At 36.0% G+C, this 13,899-nt stretch overlaps 1 protein-coding gene across 1 annotated transcript in view; it reads left to right on the top strand.

The window, feature by feature from the left end:
* Positions 1–518: 518 nt before the first annotated feature.
* LOC122790374 overlaps positions 519–13,899 on the top strand; it is a 538,652-nt gene continuing 525,271 nt past the window's right edge. The window contains exon 1 of the mRNA XM_044057888.1: positions 519–616. The gene's annotated coding sequence lies outside the window, so the exon portion shown is untranslated. The remainder of the gene's footprint in view (positions 617–13,899) is intronic.

Raw genomic sequence — 13,899 nt, 5'->3', positions numbered from 1 at the left:
AATTGCTTTGCTAATCGATTGATAAGAATATCTAACAGTCTCTTCTGTTAAGCTCCAGCCAGCAAATGTGAACCTGCTCATTAAGATCCAAAACTATCCTTCTCTTTTTATGTCAACTGTAGTTTTTCTTTCCATGTTTATATTGTGTTCTTAGATGCATTGAACCAATAATACTGGTAAGCTGTCCGAGACTGTTAGCTTTTATGTTTTCGGTTTCAAGGTTGTAGCTGAAAGTGGATCTTTGAGTCCTATTCCAGCTACCTTTAAATAAATAGATTAAGAAAGAGACGCATGACAGTTGGAAATATACAGACAATGTATAAATATACAGAAGTGTGAAAATGAGCTGAGATTAAAATAGCATTTCAGTTGCAAAGTTTGACTCTGTAAAAACGGGAAATGACACAGCATCACACAGCTACTCTGGATATTGTTTTATTTCCTATTGTTTATTGCACGTAACTGTATTAGACAAGAGCACTTTGAAACATATAAATTTCCAAGTATCTGTTAATGACATCACATTCAGAATATCACAGTACAGTAGTCTGACCTGCAGTGCTGGTGAGAAAATATTATTGGAGAGGTCATCCTTGGATTCCTAATGTAAACCAAGGTATGTTTTCAGTACATGTTATCCTTACAAACAATATACAACTAAAACATGTTAATAGTTTTGTAGAATTTGGAATATAATTTTATTGTGGTGCATTAATGAGCTTAAATGAAACGGAATAATACGCTGAATAAGCATTTTAAGACATCACGCCCATGCTGCAGTTGAGAAAAAAATAGAACCAAGAATTCAGCAACATATATTCAAACTATTTATAAGTATACTACCTTATATGTATAATTTTATAAATATTATTTAAAGTTATTCTGGCTTAAATTGCTCAAGAAATGAAATAGCTGATTTTGCATTCTTCCTTAGAAAATAGCAGGAATATTGATGGGTGAGAATGAGTTAAGGGTCATTTTTTAAGGTGTATACCATACAAAGCTGAGAGCTTCATATGTCTTTGAGGCACAGTGGATTGTAGTCTGCATTAAATTGTTAGTATTACAAATGGCAATCATGTCTTTCATATCTTTCTTTATTTAAAATCTAAGCTAAAAAAAGGAAAGACACAAGCACACTGAACACTACATATGACAACACCATTCAATATAAATGTTATAACTGTTCTGAGTTTCACTTATTTGTCTTATTTTTAACAGGCATAAATTCATTGTATTCAAATTTATTTCAATAAAAATATGTTTACCATTTGGATAGAAGAAACAATTTCCAATAATGGGAAAAAAATGCAGCTTTTTGTATTATTATAGAGAGTAACCGGGAAAAGCTGAAAGACCAACAACATAGAGAGTATGCTGTTGTGCAGAAACAGAAACCATAGTGTATGTAGCCTGGTTCTCACTTACTATGAAGTTAAAATATCTAGCTGCTTTATGTTTTAAACTAGAACAACAATGTCACTTTGAGTTAGCATCATATAACTATAGCTTAACATAGAGCTGTGCAGTCTTTAAAACAACAATAACAGAGAAAATGACTACGTGCAACACTGCAGCTGTTATCTCTGAGAATTCAACTGCTGGAATTTGTACTGTGCTGTTAATTCACTTAGTTCATCTGATATTAAGTCCCACAAAGAAAGAGTTCCTTTGAAGTTAAAGTTATGCATCATGAGTAAGGGTGCTTTTTACAGACAATGGGACAGTGCCTTTGAAATTAAAGTTAAACATTACGATTGTGTATTTTTACTGACTATCACTTTCGGTCTGCATTTGTCATGTTATTCTATGTGTTATTTTATCATAAGCTGTATTGTTACGATGTCACAGTTTAACTCCTCAAGCCTCTTCTTGGTATATCTGTTTTTATTTTTCAACCGATTCCTTGGAAATAAGGTGTTTCTAAGCTTTGCTGTCTCTAGCTAATATTATTCTACATCTTTCTTTTTATGTAGTTTGCTGTTCAAGCATAAATGAACATCAGTTATATACCTGACTGTTATTATGATGGGAAAGAAAACTTGGCTCTATCCCTTAATCAAAAAGCAAGTGTCACTGCTGCGTGATTATTACAGTATCCTTCACCAAATTAACTAATTTTTAGGATTCATGTTGATTTATTGAAGGCAATTTTGGCGAACACAAATGAAGTGAAGACAGTTAGCTGACACCACCCTTAGTGAACATTTAAGGATTTTTTTGCAGGGGACAAGCCCCACTGCACCACCTATGTGGGGGGACACCCCACACTCCCCGGAATTATGTACATCAACTATGAGACCACAAAACAGTGGACAAAAAAAGAAAATCTGCACTATCAATGAAGTTGTTGCTGCAAACTTTCACTTTATTTGCATTCGCCAAAATTGCCTTTGATGAATAAATTCAACATGCTCCTGAATTAGAAACATTATGCATTGCTTGGATTATTTATCAAGTTGTTTCTTGACTGACAGTTTAAAACTGTCAACAACCTAAGTCCTGCTGTTGCAAAGTTCAACAATAGATACTAGGACATGACTTTCATCAATGTATGTTGACACAAAAAAATATATATTTTCCCCTAAGGAAATAAAATTATTAATTATTAATGTGTACACCTATAGAACTCATTAAGTTAACCATTACATAGTGAAAGTGGGCTTTAAAAAAGTAACTAAACACACGAGCCTTCATTACTGTAGCATCAAGACATAGGGCTAAGTACCAAAAGAGTTGTTGTCATGGTAAGGGAGCACTTACACTAACAGTGGGCTTCTTGGAAACTGGCCTTCAGTGTAAGACTCTTTATGGATAGGCCTTACACCAAACTAAATGAATTACGCTGAGATTAATTCTATTGGAAACTACCCCAGGATCTCATTTTTGGAAAGAATGACCAAGTAACCAACACACAAAGGTCTACTGCATATTTTTTCAACTAATTTTATGCAATGCATGGAGCACAGAGATTACGCTCTGATATCCAGAAAAAGACAAACCAGTAAAGCTCATCAATAGTCCGACACCCAGCATTAACATTTGTTAAGCACCCCCCTAGGTAACTTGATATGGTCAGGTTATTCATTAGAGAGTCAAGTCTGCCAATACTGACATGCAAATGATGTTGATGATTTGCTTGTTTCTGCTGTATGTGCCGGTAATGGGTCCCTGACTTCCCATTTTAAACGTAGAAAGCTGCTAGAATAACAAGAGTTGTGTTAATCTGCATCTTCTGAGGGATACAGAGTCTGAAACTCAAATGAATGTCATTATTTAGTGACTTGAATCCTCCATGATTTGTCAGAAAATTAAAGATTTCATGAGGAGACAAAGATCCATGCACTGCAAAGAATTATGATCAAGTCTCAGATCTTAACCTTAGTAATGTTTTCGCAACATAGATGCCAAGAAATTCACCTCTTGAGCTGCACTCTCGAGGTGAATTTCTTGGCATCCACATCTAAAATGCATAAAAAGCAGGTTATAATTGGTGATTCACTCATAATCCTTTATATCAGGAATGCACCTTATAGGAAGTAAAACTGACTGACAATGCAGTCTTGTCCATGTGATTTATTTCTGTTCTCAGCACAGACCACAACCTTTTTAGGTTCTCTCAGAGAAGCATCAGAATGGATAGTGTGAGTTCTAAAACTGCAAAAAAGTGTGGCTCTGCTAGATTGATACCAAAATATAATCTTATTATTGCATTTTTCAAACATTCCTGCAGGGAGGCATTGCCCACAATTCCAGCGATATGCCCCCATTCCCATATTAGTTACATACGTATAGATATCTATGACTGTAGAACACTTATTTGAACTGCATAAACAACAACATAAAATATACTAATGCTGGCAGTTTGAAACATAACTAACCTAAACAAAAAAAACTTCAAAAACCAGCAATGATTGCTAAACCCAAACCTTTACAATTCTACCAGACCAAATGTGTATGAACAATGATACTGTTAGGGAAAGAGGTTTTCATAAGTTAATGTGTAGGGCTAAGGTTAGGAGGAGTTCAGGTTCACTCTTAAGTTTACCATGCATGAATAAGGCAGCCAGAGGGCTTCTCACTCACTGCCTCACCTTACTCATGTGTGATAATCCTAATCCTGCCCCTTCCCTAACATTAACCCCTCACATTAACATATGTAAACCTTTCCTTAACAATACCAGTACACAAGACACTCCAATGCACACACTATACCATCAAATATGCACAACACTGCATCTATACCCTACCCTACCCCTTACTCTAGAAACATGTCCATTATACAACAACCCCCCCATTAATATTTCAAAATGTGCACGTTGATTGGTCAGCATGCACGTTGTAAATCAGAGTTATAGTAATGGAAAAAGGTCCGGCCATCCAGTTTCCATTAGTATAACTCTTTTTTTTTTTACAGCAATGGAGAACGCAAGATCTCCGTTGCTTTATACAACCTGTCTCGCTATGTTAAATGAGTTTAACACAGCAAGACAACTTTAAAAAAAAGTAATGGAGATCTTCCTATCTCTGTTGCTTTTTTTAAAGGTGTCTCACTATGTTAAATGGGTTTAACATAGCGAGACAGCTTTAAAAAAGCAACAGAGATTCTCTGTTGCTTTTTTTAAAGCTGTCTCACTATGTTAAACTCCTTCAACATAGTGAGACACTTTGTAAAAAGCAACGGAGATCTTGCTTTCTCCATTTCTTTTGCCCACAGCTCTGATGTACTGCGTAAGCATACGCATGCGCAGTACATCAGAACTGCTGCAGAATACCAGACAGCTGTGGAAGGGCAGCAAGGAGGCATTATACAATGCCATTATTTAAGAAAAGTAATTTATTTTTCTTAAATAATGTCATTGTATAATAGCAATAACCCACTTCTGGGTATGGGTAATGCTAGATTTACCCATGGTTGTCTTTGTTTGGCCACTCGGCAGGGGTGGCCTGTGCTATTGGACTGAAATGAAATGAAGAAATTAAAAGAAAATTAAAAAAAAATAAAAGATAAAAAAAATTTGCGGACTTTAGCACTAGTCCGGACTGCTGCTGAGAGAGTCTGGAGCATGTGCAGACTGTTTCAGCAGCAGTCCAGACTGGGAAACATGGAAGAGCAAGATCCCAGAAGTCTACGCAGTTGTAACTGCAATAGACTGTCCTGGAAACTTGCTGGGAAACTCATTGGAGTTGGACTGCAATGTCAGCAGTCTGGTCGGGGGAAGATCTCGCAATTCGGAGCTGTGGACGGGAGGGAAGATCTCGCAATGTGGACGGGCATGGTTTGCAGCTATGGATTTTATGTGGACGGGGATTTGGAGCAGGTAAGTGTGTGTGTGTATGCCCCAGTTGCTATATATGTGTGTGTGTGTCATGGTGTGGTAGGGAATGTCTCAGGCTTGAACCCTGTACCTTGTATGCAGGTGTTAAAGACCTGAATTCCCTACCCACCACCATTTGTAAAAAAATTGCAGATTTTTGCCTCATATTTGATCTGATCTGTTCCTCATAATATCTGTGGTTTCTAACTACTGTAATGCTTGATATTTGATGGTGCAGTGGTAGCAATGTTGCCTCACAGCTGCAGGTTCTCAGGTTTGATTCTTGGATGGGGTGCCTTTTTTGTGGGGTCTGCATCTTCTCCCTGTGTTTGTGTGGATTTGCTTTTGTGTCCTCCTATGTTACAAAGACATGTCTGCTGTATTTCTTCCTGGGCCTCTGCTGAAAATTGTTTTTTGTTCCAAGTCAGACTGTCCTGATTAACAAATGTTAAATAAAATTGACAGGCATTTGAATTTCAGACTTCAGGTTTCTGAATGTTTAATTCCTTACATATTTGATGGTGCAGTGGCAGCATTGTTGCCTCACAGCTATAGGTTTTCTGGTTTGATTCTTGGCTGGGGTGCCTTCTGTGTGGCGTCTGCATCTTATCCCTGTGTTTGTGTGGATTTGTTCTGGTGTCCTGCCATTTTACAAAGACATGTATCTGCAGTATTTCTCCCTGGGCCTCTGCTGAAAATTGTTTTTGTTCCGTCAGAAGTAAAATTGACAGGCATTTGAATTTCAGACTTCATATTCTTCAGAAAATACATAGTAACACAACCTAAGTTTATAAGATGTATATTTGAAATTTGTCCTTATTTTTGGGACTGTATTACCCCATTATTGGCTTTGTCCAGGTTTTTTGTGCTAAGGTTGACAGCTATGGCAAGAATTGAATTCACTGAATATGTTTGAGGGCTGTATTCCCTCATTACTGGGTTTGTCCAGGTGTTTTATGCTAAGAGGTTGACAGCTATGGTGAGAACTGAATTCATTAAATGATAGCCATTTAAGTTTCAGTCTTCTGCTCTTTCACAAAGCAGCTGATATGGCGTAGTGGTATGTTGCTCTGACTCTTTTACACAGGGACCTTGGCAGTAAAATGTATGGTGGTAACATAGCATTTTATTCTAGCAACTTTCCAAGATTATACAAGCAATGTTTAATTTGTCCCTGGTTTTTGGGCTTTTGACCCCCCCCCCCCAATAAATGTGGCTTTTTCCAGATTTCTTGTGCTGCGAAGTTGAGATGCAGTTGAGTATTGAGTAGATTTTACAAGGAGCTGAGAGCTGCAGGGGAAGAGAAGTTTAGTGCTGCTTATGCTAAGTCAGTTTGCATTGTTAATAGCACAACAGGTTGTGTACTTGCTTTTGATGCAGAAGGTTGTTGGTTCTACTCCCACAAGGGATGAATGCTGCCATACTGAAAAAGTTAAGATACTAACTATGAGCCTGTTATCAGTTTGACATCCATTTCCTATTGCAATATTACTAGCTTATCATTTTTAATGTAATATGGGCAATTTATTCCTCAGGGGCATCAAACACTTTATTTTTCGATGAAACCATGAAATATAAAGGTATTTGCTAGCAGCAACCTATTCATTAGTTACAGATTTATTTAATGTGGAATTATTTAGATGACTTTTTTACTTCTTCAGAGATTGTGCATATTTACTGATAATGGTGGACTGTAGAGGTGTGCATATTTACTGATAATGGTGGACTGTAGAATTGTGCATATTTACTGATAATGGTGGAATGTAGAATTGTGCATATTTACTGATAATGGTGGACTGTAGAAGTTTGAGTAGACTTTTATGATGGAAATGTTCTGAACTGGGCAGTTTTGTCATTATGGATGCATGCATTTTGTTTCATTGTTTACTGGAAAGATGTTCTGAATTGGGCAGTTTTGTCATTATTGGTGCATGCGTTTTGTTTCATAGTTTACTGGAAAAATGTTCAAAACAATAGGAAGGTGTATCAAAGAGCACATGTATGTTTCATATGCAAGGGGCCTATGATTTGAAAACAGCCCAGAATTAATCTTTATCTGCCACTGGTAAAATGTATTTTCTTTGAATGTGGGTTTCAATGCTGTTTCAATGAATGTGAGTTTTAAAGGCAGAGAAGTTTTAATGCTAAGTTTGTTTAGCAGATATCTTACTGTTTGTGTTGTAAAATGCAAAATAAAACTTTCATATGAAGTCCAAATCATCATAGAAGTAAATCAGTATGCACATTAGTGTTTATGGTAAATGGAGTGAAATAGCCAAGTAATGGATCATTGGAATGGCTGCAGGGGGAAGCGCCATTCGACCATGATTTTGTGAGGGAGAAGGACGGCAAACTTAAAGACGGCCCAAGCTGAACTATACCTCCCAACTGTCCAGATTTTTAAAGAATGAATAGATTTTTGCTTCTTATTTTTGGTTTGTTCGTCATAAAATGTGTGGTTTTCTGGCAAATCATTTAGGAATTAAGTCACTAAATAATGACACACTGAGTTTCAGACTTCATAACCTTCAGAAAAATGCATGCTAAAGTAAGACCTGTTGTTCTATCAACTGTCTCAGTTTATACAAGAGCAATTTTTAGTACTGTTTATATGTTCCCCCAATATATTTGGCCTTGTCCAGATTTATTGCATTAACAGGTTGAGAGGTACATGCAAATAAATTACTTTATAGAATTAGGCATAGCCAAATCTCTCAACTGTCCCTGATTTTGGCTCAAAATGTTGCTCTTCCCCCTAATAATCCCTCCACAAAATTGCAATTTTGGAAGAAAACATGGAGGGTTTACAATTAAGAAATAACTGTAATAATCAGCGTTATAGATTACTGTTATTTCAGAAATGCATGTAGATTCTTTTATTTTGTCAGCTGCTCAAGTTAGCAGTACTAATATTAAAGTGTCCCTTCTTTGACAGGTTCCCAGCTGTATTGTATGGCTATTTTATATTTTTACATCACATTTTGGTCCATTTTTCATAAAATTGTGGTTTTTTTTTTTGGCAAATTAGTGACAAATCATTAAAGACTGAAGTTAGAAAAATAATGACAGACATTTGAGTTTCAGATTTCATACCATTCAGAAAATTCATACCAATGCAAGACCTATTCTATTATCTTTTTAAGTTTATAAGAGCAATATTTAAAAATTGTCCTTATTTTTGGGCCTTTATCCCACTTCTTTGTATGGCTTTGTCCAGATTTCTTGCTCTGAGGTTGAGAGGTATGACAAATGTGTTAGGGCCATCACAGTCAGCCAGAGACATTTCAAATTGTAACATACTTGTTGCACCCCACTCCCCCATGTAGTGACTCTGGATGTGTCGAAGCAAGGCAAGGAGTAGTTATGCAGTGTAAATGTGCAGAGTATACCCCCATCCAAGGTAGACACAAGTACTACAGTGGCTTTTCATCTGTCCTTGATTTTTGTGGAATGGTCTGGTTTCTGTCATATTTTTGTATTGTTGATTTATGCTTATTACTCAAAGTGCCTGTTGCTCTGTGTTTAAGTAGCAATACTTTAATGACCATCAGGTAAGCTTGGCTGAGATCGTAAGATGCAAGTAAGCTTTAATAAGCATACTGTTAAAGAATTGCCAACATTGAAAGCCTTTCTGTTGTTGCCATGTAGAGAATACTTAACTAGATAATGTATAAGCCTTGGGTATTGAAATGCATATGACAGTATTTGTAATAAAGGACAGGATTACATTATTTTAAGAAGCTCATTACACTTGGAGACTTCCAGTCATCTCTGCAGGCTTTACCCATAAACTAAACAGAATGCCAGTTGTGTGGTCCATAACCTGTACAGTAATCCTTTTAAGCAATGTATCTTGAGCTTATTTCTTGTTTGCTTTTCATTTTTACTTTGATCATGTTTTCCCATGAAACAAGTAGATAGTTGTCAGGCAGCAGGTCTTTTTGGATAAGAAACATTTTTACAAGTGGGGCATCAGAGATTTCTACTTTCAGCATGTTACTTGGTACTTTAATAAAGCTGAATATAAATTATAATTAGAACTGCAGTGCAAGAAGTGGTTTGAGTTGAGTGCTGCTTGTTTATCTTATACTTGATTTTGACTGGCATTCCATTAATGTATTTAAAAAGTAATTTATTTTTTCATGCCTCACAACCTTTTTGTTTCCATCTAGATATTAAGTAAGCTGTTATGCAGCCAATGCATTGAAATATTTTTATTCTTCTACACTTCATTTTGTTTTGATTGGACTCTCATAATGACGGTTTGGCACCCAGGGCAGTGTATTTAGTTAGTTTTTGTGGTTTTGAGCATAGCCCCTACCCTCTCTAGTTGGCCACACCCCTTCCCATTGACCCCACCCATTCAGCTGTCTCCTGCAGCCCCCCTTTGATTTGAAGTCACCAGCCACCACTGCCACTCGGGCTTCGCCCTCGTGACCAAACCACACCAAATGTGGGTAAATCCAGCATTACCCACACCCAGGCGTGGGATATTGCTATAACAAACACTTGCACACACACACTCAAACACAACCATCAGCACTCTGTCAAACAAACTGACTTTAACAAACTCACTCAGGCTCAGCAAAATATTTATACACACACAACTAAATATCATTCCCCTAAGCAAACTGTTACTCTAACTGTAATGCAGTAACATTCATGTATACACACACACAAACACACACACACACACACACACACACACACACACACACACACACACACACACACACAAATATAATTCCTCTTAGTGAACTGTTACTCTAACCCTAATGCAGTAACATTTAAAAATGTACACACACACACGCACACAAACACACACACATGCACGCACATATGCATGCACACACACACACTCACACACACACACACACACACACACACACACACACACACATACACACACACACACACACACACACACACACACACACACACACACACACACACACACACACACACATTGAAATTTTTCCCCTTAATTATCCTCTAGTCTAACCCTAAGTACAAAATACTTGTATACTCATATACACACACACACACACACACAGACACACACACACACACACACACACACACATACACACACACACACACACACACACATATATATATATATATATATATATATATATATATATATATATATATATATACGCAGTACAAAATATGTTCCCTTACTCAGCCCGTAACTCTCAAAACAACCTTTGCATATGCTCTCAATCAGGCCCACTTATCATCATCAAAAATATTTACATTTCCAGCTTTTGAACAAAAAAATAAAAAGCAAAAACCTTTGATAAAAAAAAAATCTAATTATTTCTGCACCCAGAAAACAAACTGCAATTTGACAGTGTTCAACAACTATACATAAACTATATATGTAAAATACATATTCTATTAAAAAGATTGATTTCCTAATTTCAGGATTGAAACTAGTAGACTATGAGTCTAGCAGAAATCAGTGTGCTGATTTCTACTTTTATTATTTTTTTTAAGAAGTGGATATTTATTGATAAGTGAAATGTAAACTAAATAAAAAACAGAACGACAATAATAAACAATAATAGATAATAAAAAACTGGGCAAGAGGCCACAGATTGTCTATAAAAAGGGAATTTTCTTAAAAAGGTTAATATAAAGATGCAATACAAAACCAGATCAGGGTGGCAGTTACAGATGTGGTAGGTGCACACAGTGCCCATATATGACTGACACAAACAAAATTAAAATCCAAAATTCTGGGTATGTTACTACATGTAGGAAACATTGTTACTCCAAAGGAGTTGTTTATGTGAATTATGTGACTCTTGCGACACCTACTATCTAGGAAAAATAATCATGGCACTGAGACAAAGAATTTACCAGCATATATACGATATTAAACATAAGAACAAAAACAATGCACTGTACATGCACATCAGCCTTCACCCACTGCATGCTTTCAAATTTTTCATTGTTGACAAAGTTGATTTGGGTCCTTGAGGGGTCCTTTGGATGAATTTTTAGAGTTCATGAAGCTTAAGTGTCAGATTAGAACAAATGCCTGTCAGGCTCCTGGACTCAATGACAGAGTTTCTATTAGTTCAGTACTCAAACTGAAATCTATGTTGTTTTTGTAATGTGCTAGTATTTTTTTATCAGGAATGTGCAGTCTCTGCTGTTTTTGTTATGTGCAAGCATTTTTTATCAGCAGCTTACCAAATATTTTAAAAATATTTTAAAAGTTTTTCTTAATGTATAGTTTTTCTTATTGTATATTTTTTTGGAGGAAGTAATATATTTCTTTTAACCAATGTGAGTTGGGTGTTGGTTATTTAAAGATGTGTTTTAGCAAACATGGCTATTCTGAAGAAGTCTTTTACCTTGATGAAAGTGCTAAATCAATAAAAAGTGTCCTGGATTATTGGATTGTGTCCTCTGTGGTTCATAGCTTCACTATTCATTTGTGAAGTGTAAAGTAATATATTAGTGAAAACATACAACCAGCATTTAGCAAAAAGGCCATGGAAAGACTCCTTACTCACATTAAAATTTCATCTCTTTCATTTGAGACAAAGCTGGAAATAAGAGTCCCTAAAATCAATGACACTTTCTAAAATGGCACTTTTACTCACAATGTCACAGGAATAAGGACATTTGCACTGCATGTAATTCTGATGGCAAATATCAAAACTTTCTTACAAAATCCAGCTATCAGTGTACTCATCACAAATAACGCATTATAAAATGTCCCACTGCTGATGAGTAAACAACCTCTGATGTGGGTTATTCCCTGTTGCCAGAATATCCACACAGAGTCAGCACTTCGGCCTAGTAGTGTCTTTCTTCAAGAGGATCATTCACATTGCACTGGTAAACCTAATAGTAGGTTCACCTTAGCAATAATCTTGCCTGGGTTAAAACTGAAACAGCAATGTGCTGTAACTGTCCTGAACAATAGTCAAATCCATAGCTTTTCCTTCATATATCTGAAAGAAATCCTCAGCAAAATGTCAGCCCTTTTTGCTAATGCATGCAAATTAGACATGTACTTAGGAATACAAAATTATTTTGAACATGATGTCTCATTCCCCTTAATGGAATATTCCCTTCTAATTTTCAAATCAAATTTATTTGGGGATATGGGGTTTACTCCCAGAAGATAAAGAAATCAAAATCTATGATCTTCTCTCCAACATGTGAATACTAGCACCATCATTTGCATTCACCATAGTTATCTATGTAGTCTTCAAGCATTTCTTTACAGAGTCTGCCCTTCCCTAGTTATCTTCTCTTTTTTACATTACTTAAGTGGTTGCTATGTTTCTCTGAACCATCTCAGCTGTTTTCATTCAACCCCACCAATTCTCTTCTTCTCGGCAGAAAAGCCTTCTCTATCCATAGGTCATCAGTCTTGAACATTGTCTCACCAGGTATTAGGGCTGTTCAAAACTTCAGAAGTTTTCAGACAATATCTTTTTGAAGGGATAAGGCTCAATGTAGCTGTTTTACTGCAGTAACAGACATGCTTAACCTATACAGTGATGTTGACCTTTGTTTGTTAGTGATGCATAACAGAGGTATTGATATATGCCAAACACCTATGCATTTTAGACAACTGCTAACCTGCCTATACTGTTTGCTGTGTTATGCTTGTCTTTTATTGACGGGCATATCAATTTAATCAAGGCTAATCTACATTCGTTTTTGACATGCAAATGTGGTTTTCAATAAGTTGGACATATTATTTCAAGGGATATTTGCTGTCTTTTGTTAGTTTTCAATTATATGGTTTTGAAAATTTACATTTATGCAACCGGGTCAAGACTGAAAATGGGATTTGTGGTTCCAGGCTACCTAGATCTTCAAATAAACAAATATACAAATATATAAAATGAATGCCATTATAATAACCCAAACCAAGCAGAAACTTCGCAATGCGGAGGGTGTGAAGTTCAGAGGGTGGTTCTGTTAAGAGCAATAAATGCATTAAACTCATTCCTTTAACCAAATCCCCCTTCCCACTTAACACCATAGTTTAAATTGAGACTGTGCTTCCTTAGAACTGAAACTAAAAAGCTATTGACAAATTAAAATATATAAGAACAGCTTAATAAGGCTAATCTACTAACCCAAACTCTATTAAGAAATCAACTCACTAACAAAATGTCTAACTAATTAACAAACACAAAGATCTACCACTAAACATCTATCAGAATAAATATTAGTAACTTAGAGATTGTAACCACTCCCTTGTTCCAAATAACATGATGATTTATAAATTAATGAATGTCTTTAATGCTTTTCATTATACTCAACTAGGACCGCTTGTTTGTGTGTTTTATTAAAGGGTATTTAATTTTCAGCTGTGGACTACCTACTATTTTATTATTTTGTAATACATATTTTAAAGTTCAAGTTTTATTAGTGACCTAAGTGGATAACATATTTCAAGGAGTGAACTTCACACCCTCCACATTGCAAAGTTTCTGCTTGGTTTGTTTTTGACCCAGTATAGGTTGCATACTGGGTTTTCTAAGACTTTGAGGGATACCACAGATTTTTCTTTTTGCTATTATGATAACTCCCTAATATT

The sequence above is a fragment of the Protopterus annectens genome, chromosome 16.part0 (assembly GCF_019279795.1).
Source record: "Protopterus annectens isolate FY-2018-M chromosome 16.part0, PAN1.0, whole genome shotgun sequence".
In the NCBI taxonomy this organism is placed as follows: Eukaryota; Metazoa; Chordata; order Ceratodontiformes; family Protopteridae; genus Protopterus; species Protopterus annectens.
This window is presented reverse-complemented; position numbering and strand designations above follow the sequence as displayed.